This window comes from Stigmatopora argus, chromosome 6 (assembly GCF_051989625.1).
Source record: "Stigmatopora argus isolate UIUO_Sarg chromosome 6, RoL_Sarg_1.0, whole genome shotgun sequence".
Lineage (NCBI taxonomy): Eukaryota > Metazoa > Chordata > Actinopteri > Syngnathiformes > Syngnathidae > Stigmatopora > Stigmatopora argus.
The window spans coordinates 3,193,193-3,202,041 of NC_135392.1; the positions used below are offsets into that span (position 1 = coordinate 3,193,193).

At 39.6% G+C, this 8,849-nt stretch overlaps 1 protein-coding gene across 1 annotated transcript in view; it reads right to left on the reverse strand.

The window, feature by feature from the left end:
* The window catches only part of LOC144075178 (semaphorin-3F-like), a 91,881-nt gene extending 88,085 nt beyond the window's left edge, over positions 1-3,796 (reverse strand). Inside the window, exons 1-2 of the mRNA XM_077601986.1 lie at positions 3,713-3,796; positions 80-140 (exon numbers count right to left, since the gene is read on the reverse strand). The gene's annotated coding sequence lies outside the window, so the exon portion shown is untranslated. The remainder of the gene's footprint in view (positions 1-79; positions 141-3,712) is intronic.
* Positions 3,797-8,849: the final 5,053 nt, after the last annotated feature.

Below are 8,849 nucleotides of genomic sequence, written 5' to 3' on the forward strand. Positions count from 1 at the left end.
TGAATATAAGACGACGCCACAGTCAAACTGAAAAAAAGTGTCCAGAAAATACAATTTATCCTCTTTAAAGTAATCTTACTTGCATCCAAAGCCAGCTGCGACACCTTCCACCTCCCTTGAGACCACCAAACAGGACAAACCTATCAAAAACATCAACAAATAAAATGATATTACTATCCAATACCATATGAAATGACTCAATACTTTACAAAATAACGATGCCTATCAGTGTATTTTATATTTTCATGCCATCTTTCTGTCAAAACGCTCTTCTTTCCCAAATGTGTTTTCAATTTTAAAACCGATGCGCTATCCAGATTGTCATGTTTACCGACGACTTCTGTTCTTAATTCTCTCTAGCGAGCAACTGGCGCTTCACGTGCGATCCTCGTTCACCAGCCACGTAAGGAGATGTAAAAAGCTTAACGTGGCTGTCAACACTACGCTCTGTTATTTGCTCTTCCTGGCATCCCATAATCCTGGCATATTCCCAAAACTCCTTACTATAGCGTGCCTATGCGTGACGCCAGCGTTTCGACTTATGTAAAAAAAGCAAAACAAGTCCTTCAAGTTCTCCACGGGTCTTTTTGGAGATACCACACAGCACGTTCCCTAATTAAAGAAGTTGGCCTTCCACATCTGTAACACTGGGCTCGCCCTTGCCAGTAAATTTTATTGCGGTAATACCAAGGGTTGCGTCATGTATTTTCACTTTTACGGCTTAGGTTGTCACCCGTGTCCTCGTGAAATGGAACAAAATGTACGATTAAAAGAGGCGATCTTTTGATGCAATTTACAAAGCTATTAGTGGTTAGCGGTTAACCTCATGTGAAAAAATGCAGCAACAAAAAATAAAGGGCGTTTTTGTTCTTTTGTTGCAAATATTGAAAAATGTGTATTTTTTTTAATTGTGCATACAGTGATACGAGGAAAATTTTGAGCAAATAATTCGCTCTAGATACGAGAAAATTTTTCGAGATGCGAGAAAGCCAGGTGGCCATGACATGAGAGGCTGTTTATCATTGTAGCGCATTTTTTTGCTGCATCTCTTTCGTGTATAACAGATATCTACGAGCACTGAACGATTTCTTGAAACGAGTTTCTCCTACGCATCGTGGGCAAAAAGAGGGCTTTCTGGGTAATGAAGTATACTCGTGCACCCAACACCGATAGCCAATGGCACCCTTTCTCAGAATAAAACTTCATTACCCACAATCAATACGTGGGTAGGCTGAGCTGTTGCATTTTTTCAGTGTTATTCCTTCCTTAGCCTGTTAGCTCCCGCGATCGCTCATTCAAGACTACTTCTCGTTGCCAAGTGGTCGTGCGTTATCCTATTGTGAGGACATTTGTGTGCATCATTTTCGGAATATTTTGAAGGGAAAAGTACAACAGCAAACAGCCCATCGATAGCGAACGTGAGGGTGGAGGCGTGGCAAACAACTAACCCGGCCAGAAGGTATAAAAATGGAAACCAAAATTAGAATTCAGTTTTGTGTAAAGTTACATTAAACGTATGTTTGAGTGTGTCTGTATATATTAATCCAAGTTAATTTAAATTTGTTTGTTCGGTTACGAGTGCGTTGCCGTGGATAAAGTCCCCCCAAATCGTTAATAGATGGCGAATTACAAGAAAAAAAACATTTTTTTCCAATCCAATATCCTGGTTTTGGTGTTTTTTCAGAGGGTTGGAACGAATTAATTTGTTTTTAGTTCATTTCAATGGGAAACGTTCGCTCGAGTTACGAGAAGATCGACATACGAGCTCAATCTGGGAACGGATTAAGATCGTATCTTGAGGTACCACTGTATTATTATTAATGTATTTTTTTAAATAAGTTTCCATCTCATTATTTTAACTGAGGCTACCTGACGATGTAGTGTTTCACCTGCTGTGGTGGTGTGATTGTGAGTGGAAATCGTTGTCTGTCTCTGTGGGAATGACTGGTGACCAGTCATTTGCCTTTCCTCCAAAATCAGTAGGGATAGACTTCAACACCCGACAACACTTACCAGGGTAAACGGTGTTAAAAATTGACATTTTAACTGAATTCTTACCATCTTTAGCTCATTTTATGACGTCCCTAATCCTTTAAGAAATATTTTTCAGATTCCGATTCACAAACAAGATATTTCTCCCTCATATAAGCCCCCATTTCCGTATCTTCACCAAAAACCTTGCATACCTTTATAGATAAACACCTCCTCTCTGGAGGGCAATCCTTTTTATTAGCGGGGGCCCCCCCGTCAGAAGGGTCCAATCCGTTTCCCGGCGTCCTTAGGACTAATGACCAGAGACATGGCTTGTTTCACAGCCGTCAAGCTTTAAAAAAAGGGGGTACGCCCCACTAACGGAAAGGTGAGCGTTTTAAACGCTCTCCAAGGCCCCGCCGAACACGTGCGGCAAAATCCATCACGGCAGCTGGAGAACTGTCATCCCGTGTCAGGATTAATCAAGCTCTGGGCACCCGGGACCCCCCACGCACAAGCCACGGAGTGCGCTAAGGGAAAATGTCCAACCCGAGGTGAACGGGAATAACTGACGTAGTTTATGAAAGGGTCCGCCGCGTTTACCGGGGTACCGAGCTACTATTTTGAAGTGTTTACGGCATAAGTATATGACTGGGCTCCACTGTCCAATGAGGGTCTCTAATTACACAGCCCTTCACATACCCTTGGCATACTCGCCGGACTGAGCGCCTTTCACACAGTAGCTTGTGAGCTGAAAGAATAACAGGCACAGCTGTCGCGCCGCCATTGTCAGGGAAGATCATGTTTACCTGAAGATTTTCGGTGAATTTTGGGAGGGATAATACAGAGCTGGCAACCTAAGTCGACCCCATTTCAGGAGTTATGTCCCATTTCCGGAGTTTATCCGGATTGAATGCGATTTACGCAAAATCGATATGAGCTGAAGTCACCCAAGATGAATCATTCGTCAGAACTTGTAACTCGGATGATTCACAATGCACTCGTGTTACCGAATTCTTCCGGTTCAAAAAAATATTCATTCATTCATTCATTTGGCTCCACAAATTACCAGTGAATAATGAAAATATTCATTCATTTATTTGGCTCCACAAATTACCAGTGAATAATAAAAAATATTCATTCATTCATTTGGCTCCACATATTACCATTGAATAATAAACATATTCATTCATTCATTTGGCTCCACAAATGACCAGTGAATAATAAAAATATTCATTCATTCATTTGGCTCCACATATTACCAGTGAATAATAAAAATATTCATTCATTTTCTGAATCACTTTATCCTCACTAGGGTCGCAGGGGTGCTGGAGCCTATCCCAGCTGACTTCAGGCCAGAGGCGGGGGACACTGAATCGGTGGCCAGCCAATCACAGGGCAGAATGAGACAAACAACCAATTACTTGTAACGAGGCCCAATTTAGTGTTCAATCAGCCTACCATGCATGTTTTTAGAATGTGGGAGGAAACCGGAATACCCAGAGAAAACCCACGCAGGAGAACATGCAAACTCCACACAGGTGGACCAACCCGGATTTGAACCCAGAACCCCAGAGCTGTGAAGCCGACGCGCAAATCACCCGAGCCACCGGGCCGCCATAATAAAAATGTGGTGGATTTATATAGTAAATGCTTTTCTGCATTGTTAAATATGAGATTAGTATAACCACAGATGACCTGGGGCAGACTGACAGAAGCGAGGTACTGAATGAGTGCTTACCGTCTCGGCCTGACAGTTCTGGGGTCGAGGGTTCCATCCCAGGTGGTTCCTCACTGTGTGGAGTTTGCAAGTTGTTCCTGGGCTTGCGCTGCTTTGCTGCGGGTGCTACAGTTTCTTCAATCTGCCAGGCAAAAGTCAAGGAGAATACAGATTTTTATTATTGTTATTTATATATTTTAACCCATCTTGGTTAGCTGTTTCTTACGAGTACCTTCATAGGCTGAAAAAGTTTTAATGTGCCACAGGGGAATTTGGTTTGCTCCCAATGTAATACAGTGTTTTATTTTCTACTGCCAAAAGTGTCACCTGAGAGCAAAAAAAAATGAAGAAAATAGTGGTTGTTTCTCCTGAACCGCAAGGTGTAAATCTACCCTTGGAGAATTTTACTGTGAGAAGACAAAGACCAAGTCAATTTATCATGTCAGGTCATGTATCATGTTTTACTTTACAGACAAAAAACCCTGGAGCATTCTCTCCAAAATGGATAACATGTCTCTCTTGAACTCTGAACCCCCCCCGATCCCCCTGCCGTGCTTCCAAGTGATTGTTTTGCTCGTCTTTGGAGTACAGTTATGGAAAACTCAATTTTGACAGACCTCTGCTTTGTGCTCAGACACCCCTGAATGTCTGCAATCATTTCCCAGACCCTGATGTAGTGTTTCCTCCTTTGCAAAACGACATTAAAACTACCAAATTTTCTCGCATATTAGCCGCCTCCGCGTATAAGCCGAACCCTTAAAATTTACTTACAAGCCGCACCCTTAAAATGTACTTACAATCATAGAATTTTATAATTTCTCGCGTATAAGCCGCACCCTTAAAATGTACTTACAATCGTAGAATTTTACAATTTCTCGCATATAAGCCGCACCCTTAAAATTTACTTACAATTGTAGAATTTTACAATTTCTCACGTATAAGCCGCACCCTTAAAATTTACTTACAATCGTAGAATTTTACAATTTCTCGCATATTAGCCGCCTCCGCGTATAAGCCGCACCCTTAAAATTTACTTACAATCATAGAATTTTATAATTTCTCGCGTATAAGCCACACCCTTAAAATGTACTCACAATCGTAGAATTTTACAATTTCTCGCATATAAGCCACACCCTTAAAATTTACTTACAATTGTAGAATTTTACAATTTGTCGCGTACAAGCCGCACCCTTAAAATGTACTTACAATTGTAGAATTTTACAATTTCTCGCGTACAAGCCGCACCCATAAAATTTACCCAATAAATACACTTAATGGGTGTTGCCTGCACATAGACAAATTCAAAAAGGAAGTCAGGTGACCAGTACAACCAGGAAGTGTGTCCGTAGCGGTCTAGTTTGTCATTCCTAGGTAAGATGGCGGCGCCCTGAGCAAGCAATGGCTGGCAGAATTGAGTTTTTTCACGTTTTATGCAAGATACGGTTAATTTTTTTTCCTTAATTTCATTCATAAACGTCAAAACATTTTTTTTAGCGTTTTATGTTTATATTTTCTCTATTTTGAAATAAATGACCATATCAGCCTCATTGTCTTGCGTTATGGCGTTTTGTCCTTGTGCAAGTCTAATTTGTGCGCATATAAGCCGTACCCTCGATTCAGTCATCATTTTTTTGGCGACAAATACGGCGTATATGCCAGAAAATACAGTATATTGAATTAAAACAATAATACCGATAAGCATCTTTATGATCCCTTTGAAGTACTTAGTTATGTTATGAAGAATGTCGGCTGACGCATGAATTACTGTCAAAATATTTACTAATCTAGTTTCAAAGTTGGAATATTAGCATGGATTCCAATCTAGTTCCCAAAAAGGACAACTGAAGACGGTAAATAGTCCACAGTTACAGTTCAGCATTTCCATTTCAAAAGACGTCGTGCGGAGTTGTTGAACGTTTGACCTCTGACCTCGGCCGTAAACACACTTATTAGGTTCTGTCTGTTTCTGGGAGTCAGAGGACACCACTAAGGAGACAGCGAGAGAGAGCTTGGGAATTAGAGGTCGGGACGACGGGTGGTAAGGACAAGAAGGTCTTTCTTCGCCATTGTGATGATTGGAAGGGAAAAAAACAGCTGTCATAGGTCATAAAAACACGAGATGAAGGTCACGGAATCGTTGAAACCTGCAGACGGTTTATGGAAGTACTAAAAAGTCCATTAGAAGAAAATATTCTTTCAATATATGGCGTTTCAAATAGTATTTATGTTAAATGATGCACTAGCTAAAGGAACAAAGAAAGGCACTGTTTAAAATGAACAATTATGTCTTTTAGCGTAAAAAAGAAAATGTATTAGCTGCTGTAAACCCTTTATTTTTTGTTTTTTTGGTAGTCTAAAACTTTACGGGGTTAGCTTTAACTCATTGGTTGGTACAGTAGGATCTTTTGTGATGTCATTGTTTATGTTTTCTCATGTTGCATCATGGGAGCATGGTAAGAAGCACTTTATTTTATATGTAGTTTGCACTTTTATAGAAGGATTTGACTTCTTTTTGGCTGCGAGAATGGCTCTTTAGGGACTGATAAAAATGTTTTTTTTCCTTTTTTTTCAAAAAGATGAACCCCAATGTTTTTTTCTTCACAGATTAGCATTTGTGCATGATTCTATAGCTCTTTTTATGCATTAGATAAAAAATGCTTTATAGTGCGTGTTATTTTATAGACTCAGTTTTGCATACACTGAACACCATTTTGTAAAATTGTCACTTTTTCTGTATTAAGATGAGCTACAGTTATAGTATTGTCATTTTTTAAATAACCATTTGATGACTTTCCTTTTAATATGTATGCCACATCATATTTTTAGGACATAAATGTGAATTTCTACGACGGAAATAGGTGGCCAACTATCTGAAATGAAAATTTGTAGTTCACTACAGTAATCCCTCGAATATCTCGGTTAATGTCGACCAGCAGCATGGATTTTCACATTATTATGATATTTAAAAAAACAAAACATTTTTAATAATTAATAGCGGAAACAAAGTAGTGAATTTGCGATAATGGGGGATTACCGTTACATCATGTTAGTGAAAATCATTTTGTAAAATCTAAAAATATATAAAAAAGCTAAAATAAACATTGTTTGGAATATTGGAATATTTCCCGTGTTTGCTCATTTTAAATCAATAATTGCAGACGATTTGAATGTCCAAAAATGATCTATCGATCAGCACGATTGAAAAACGCCTACGAGAAGGCCTTGGTGTCACCAAAATCGAATTCTGATTGGTTAAAGCAACAGTCTTATCGACGCTTGTTTAATGCAGCAGAGCCTGCAGAACTGATTGTGAAGGCCTTGAGGCAGATTTCTAACCCTGGCAACAAATAATGGCTGAAATGTGATTGGTTAAATGCTTCAATATGAAAACACACATCTGGAAGCAGTGCAACCAGGGGGGAAAGCAATGAAAGGAAGCTAACAGACAATTTGGAATTATTTAATAAGTATTGATGGACAAAATATATGATTCAAATATTTCTTAGGCCAGCAGAGAAGGCCCTGACGGCCCGCCACTGCAATGTATTAATCAATTAATTTTGGCAGCCTAGTTGGAAGACATACTGGCCCTCCGGATGAAATCGAAACTACAACGTGGCCCGCAACAAAAAATGAGTTTGACACCCTTGCGGGTTTGCTTCTCTGATAATCCTTTAACTTGGATCCCATAAGAGCCCCTTAGCTCATGTCAATGCTAATTGCTCATTGCCTTAGATTGTGATTATCTGCTTCTTAAGGGGTAATTACCTCGTGTCAGAGTCAGTAAATGAGGGCCGAAACGAGGCTATCGCCGTGTTGGCTCTCGTGGGGATTCTGTCTGGGGCCCCAGCGTTATCTTGATCCCCCCGCCGTCGTTATCTGTCGAGCGTGAGCCTGCAGAGAAACAACAGCCAAAGCAGAGAGATAGCTGGAGTGCCAGGCATGCAACGCAATGAGAACAAGAAGCTGGTAAATAAATATACAATCATGCGCTACATATCTGTCGGGCTATTGTGTCAGTCAAGTTGTACACATCACAATTTCTGTCCTGTCCGACCAACCAACTGATTAAACAGGCCGCCCAAATATTTGAGGGCTGGGGATTTTGGCATGGTTTCATGGTTATGTATCGAGTCCGTTTTGACCGCAAGCTTGTGCCAAGGCCGTCAATGTGCCACGATTATCTGGCGCTCTTTTATGCGCCAGGAATGTTAGCATTGTGAAATGTTTATTTGCATTCTTTTCACACTTGATGGTTTTGATATCAATCGGATATCCTGTACCGTTTTCTCCTATCGGCCATCGACCAATGACTCCTTGAATTCGTTTTCTATTGTCTCATATTGCATGCTTGTCAACTTATATGTTTTTGATCATTTCGAATTGTGTATGCCGGATAACGACTTTTGTACGGGAATTTTGAAAAACATTTTTTTAAGTACGTTTTTTTGTAAAATCGATCTCGTTTTACTCATTTCGGCTCTAATCCGGATCGTGTCGGCTCTGGTAGCAGACGAAAATGTCATTTTTGACTGCTAATATTGCGATGCTTTAAGCCACAGGTGTCAAAGTGGCGGCCCAGGGGCCAAATCTGGCCCGCCGCATCATTTTGTGCGGCCGAGTAAGTAAATCATGAGTGCCAACTTTCTGTTTTAGGATCAAATTCAAATGAAGATTATAGATGTATATTATATTTCCTGATTTTCCCCTTTTTAAATCAATAATTGCAATTTTTTATCCATTTTTTAATTTTGTAAAATCTAAAGATAATTATATAAATATATTTTCGGTTTTCCCCTTTAACATTGAATATCATTTAAAAAAATGTGTTTCCATTTGAAATGAAAAAACAAATGATTGTTAGATGTTTTCCATTACTAAGAAAAAAAAGTTCAAATAAACAGATCTATATCTATAAAAAACTGAATATTTAGGGCTTTTGATCCAGTTCGTATAATCCAATTTAAAAACAAAAAAAATCTAAATGTTATATCTAAAATGGTCCGGTCCACATGAAATCGAGTTGATGTTTGTGCGGCCCGCGAACAAACCCGAGTTTGACACCCTTGCTTTAAGCCTTTTTACTATATAAATATAGCGTGTCAGCAAGCAATGTACCCGGACACTCAAGCAGTCAGCATCATACAGCGAAATCTCC